Source organism: Trematomus bernacchii, unplaced genomic scaffold, assembly GCF_902827165.1.
Source record: "Trematomus bernacchii unplaced genomic scaffold, fTreBer1.1, whole genome shotgun sequence".
NCBI lineage: Eukaryota > Metazoa > Chordata > Actinopteri > Perciformes > Nototheniidae > Trematomus > Trematomus bernacchii.
This window is the reverse complement of record NW_022987582.1, coordinates 2,942,357-2,946,889: the sequence shown is the minus strand read 5'-3', so window position 1 is coordinate 2,946,889 and position 4,533 is coordinate 2,942,357.

The following is a 4,533-nucleotide window of genomic DNA, read 5'->3' as shown; positions in this document are numbered from 1 at the left end:
TATAATCATATTTATCAAATAAGATTAAATGATTACATGTTTTGTAAAGAGACTCCCCTCAGCTTTTTGTTGCATTTTCTAGTGCTGTCGTCATTTTAAGACACATTTTAGCCACAGTTTCAGCAGTTGGTACGACATGGAACAGAGTTTTTCTTTAGCTGAAGCAATAAGAAAACCCTGTCTGTTTTTATTTTTATTAGTGACCGCCCCGCTGCAAATGATCCTTTACTCAACAGCATCTGGATATTGGTTAGAATGGACCTGCTACACCAGTAGGTTCGAAACTTTGTTACTATTCACATACTAAGCTAGTGGTCTTTTATATACCTCCAAACACCATTGTGACCACTCTCCACCAGTTATTTAGGAGGTGTAGAAGACAACAGATTTCTATCATTGATCGTTCTTTAACAGATTTAACAGTTTGTCCTCTGACTGTCACTCAAGTGAACTTCTGCTCAGGTTAACAAGATGGTTATTTTTCTTAAAGCAAGTCAGCAGTCTTTGTAAAAGTCCTCTCCACAATGATGACAACACTGTAATTCACTTCCTGTGTCCCACAGGGTCAAGCGTGACTTCATCCAATCAGAAACCATGCCAATTAGACGCCTCAACTGGCACTTAATTACCACTCTGAAGAGGGTGATGGGCCATTAATTAGCAGGACATTAACGGGACTGATTGTTCATTAACAGCAGAGCATATTAGAGGAGATAAGACCCGATTGTATTGGACTCTGGTTGAGGAGAGAAAGGCGGAAGCTGTCTCCAATAGAATTAGCTGACCTGCTACGGCAGTCAAGTCTTGGATAATAATGTTAACAATGGCCATTAAAGGGGAATACCACTTACTTTTAATGTTGGAGTATGTCACTCATATAGCTGAGGTCTGTTTTAGTGTGTGTTAGTCCCTCATAGACTCATCATCTCAACAAAGCACTTGTAGCTAATTGCCTTAGCCTAACAACGTGTTATTATAAACAAAACACATTATGATGTCGTTGTTGGGTTGGTAGAAGTTCAGCTGGAAGATTTCGGTTTACTTAAGAACCTTCTCAAAACACAATCATTCAATTTAACAAGAATATTATAGACAATTTTGCTCAACAATTTTGTAAAGATCACTACATTAGAACAAAAATGAAAAATATTTTAAACATATTGAAATGCATTGCAATTTAAACTTGAAATGCCACCACACTGGCAATCTTTTTGACTTGTTTAAGGAACTAAGACTTTAAAGACTCAATTTCAAATAACAATGACCACATGGTGATATTTCTGATACACTAGCATTCATTTATATTCATTTTATTACCTTCTTTATTTCCAACAGATTTCCTTTTTTTTTAAATAAAAAAATTGTTAACCAGATTACCGTATTGGTAGAACACAGTTCTTTTTACAGTAAGCCTATATATATATATATACATTTTCAAAATATTTATAAATTCAACAAAAATAATAATAGTGTCCGAAAAGGAGCAGGAGGAAGCAAATGCTCACTCAATGTTCAATGCACATTGAATGTTACCAGTCAACTTACATAAATGACAACTTTTAAATCAACACACTTGCCTTATCAAAAACAATTACTTCTCCTAACCACCACTTCTGCAGCTTCTTCTGTGTCAGCTGATATTGTTATGTTACAAACCAAAAATAAGGTGAAAAAGAACATAGTCTTTTATTATGTGTTATATTTCAAGTTACACTCACACACATTACACAGTCAAAAAGGGTAATGCCCCTTCCCACCAGGGGGCATGCCGACGCAGTGAAATTGAAGGTTTGGTTTTGGCCGTCCTGATCTATCCCGGCCTGGTCTGTGTCAGTCCGCTGAAGAGGATCCCTGGGGAAGGAATGTTCTAACATCTCTGACTCTTCATTTCACGCTTCATTTAACATCACACCCTCCCAAAAACACTAACTGTGCATCTGAGTGTGTGTGTGTGTGTGTGTGTGTATGCTCAGGGTCGTTATTTATCTCCATATATGTGCTTTTTGTCCCACTCTTTCTCGTACGTAAGCAAACACATATACACACACACACACGCGTTAAGTATGCACACAGAGACATGCTAAAAAGGGTAAATGACAGTGAAGTGGAGAGCAGCTTATATCTGCGGGAGTCAATAGGTATTCTTCTACAAGGGCAAGCAGAGCACAATGCAGAATATAGCTCTTACGCGCAGTGATATGGATGGATGAAAGGTTTTAGCGCACACACACACACACACACACACACACACACACACACACACACACACAGCCTATAACTGTTGTTTTACCTCTAAAGTCAATGCAATTACCTCTTTCCTCTTGCTGCGGTGTATCCAATGTATAAATATTGCTAGGAGACATGCACTCAGTGTGTGTGTGTCTGTGTGTCTGTTTGTGTGTGCCTGTTTGTGTATGTGTGTGTCTGTGTGAGAAAGTTATTGGAGACGCTGTAGCTCATAAAGGCTTTGCAGTATCAATATAAACTTTCTCTAGAGCTACAGGGCAGAGCATTTAACAGCGTAGCGGCGTTCTTTATTTCATATTTTGCAAAAAATGCTTTTTGGGATAAACAAAAATAAAATGTGAGTTGTGCTACTCCCGTTTATTTACTAACATATGGATTCATGTACAATATGAGGGTCTAAACATTTGCATTACAAACACCCATGGGAAACCAAACATTTACAGGGTTTTTCCAAACCATCCAAGATTATTTTTACAGTCGGCGGTGCAAATTCACACAACCACCAGACAGTTAATTGGATTTTGGAGCTGAGCTGGTGATAAAATATCAAGTCTGAGACACAGGTTCAAAGATACACACACACATACAAACACACACACATACACACACACCTTCAGCAAAGTGAGGCATTGAGTTGCATCACCAGCAGCAGTGTGAATGGATGGGCGCAATCATTACACGCACACAAACACTCCGCGGTAGGTGGGTATGAATAGATGGTCTGTCTCGTACTGGTGAGATTGGTTCCATCTGTCGTTGAGAGGGTTGCAGGGTCACATCCCACCTATTACATCTCTCTCCGTCCAATGACACTTTAGTCACCTAAATGTAGGTCTGCAATAGATGAAGCTAATCTGAACAACAGAGCGAGATGGGAAGGCAGGAAAAGATAGATGAAAAATAGATAGATATAAAGATGTATAGGTGAAAAAGTTGTAATCGTATAATGCAATCAATAATACTACCACATTTTAACTGGCAATTTCCCGTTGTTACTGTACATATCTAAAGTGAAAGTCAACAGATGCAAAAGGCTATTTGTGTTCATTTTTACAGTCACAGCATGCAACTCTTACACATACAAACAGGCCTCAACCAGTACTTCCACTTCTGTTACTGAAACTGTGGGTAGGACAAAAAGATGAGGGCAGGTGATGACACAAACATACAACAGAGATTAAGATGGACTGACAGAAGCCTTATCAATCAGAGACCATGGCAGGGTGCTAATCCCCCAGCCAACAGAGCAGAGAGTATATGCGAGAGGAGGAGATAGGACAGGCAAACTGAGAGAAGGAGAAAGGCGAAGAGGAGACGGTGAATGCGGCCCATTGAAGGACAATCATTGTCTATCAACATGAAGAATTACCTTTCTCGCTGTCCCCTCAGCGCACATACACACACAGGGGAACGAGTTGACCTGGGAGGGAACACTGATTGAATCTTCAGTGGGATTAACAGGGATTTAGCCCAGTGTAATGATATCTGAATGAGTTGATTAGCTATCTGATGACACTTTGCTGTTTGACCTCTACAGCCCAATAACAACTGGTAACTCATTCGCTTAGGTTGCATTCTAGCAGGGAGAGAGAACTAGCAGTCATAAGGAACTCCTTGAGGCAGCTAAATGAACCTTGAAACTGTGTCACTGTGTGGGCAGCCGTGGCATGATCAGTTATGGTTAAAGATCTGTGTTCATGTCCCTGTTGAGGCAGGGACAAACCCCACGAGCATTGACAAAGTACGACCATGAAGGTGGGGAAGGGCAAAAGCTTCCCAAGAAAGCTAAAGTACAAAAACAAATATGGCTGCTAGCTGTGATTTAAGACGGCCACACGCATGAGAAAAATGTGATGATGTAGAGAAGAAAACTGGTGGGAGAGGCATTTCGGGGGAAATGGCTACCTAAGCATCACTGGAGCCTGGCCCCGCCATACAGTACAAAGAGGAAAACAAACTTTAAAAGAATAGTTTGACATTTTCAGAGATGCAACTTATTAGTTCTCTTGAAAATATAATAAACTAAACCATGATACAATGCAAAAGAAAACTGATATACTTTATATTTTTGAGTAAAATGCTTTAACCTACCACACAGAATGCAATGCATGCAAATAAAAGCATACAATAAAAATAAAAATAATGAATACAATACAGAGATTGTATGGAACAAGAGAATCATGAAGTATGAGCACTCCTTGGTACAAGACATTCAACGCAAATAATGCAGACAGTAAAATATTGCATTTGCAGGTATATTCATATCCTGCTGTGTAATGAAGACCA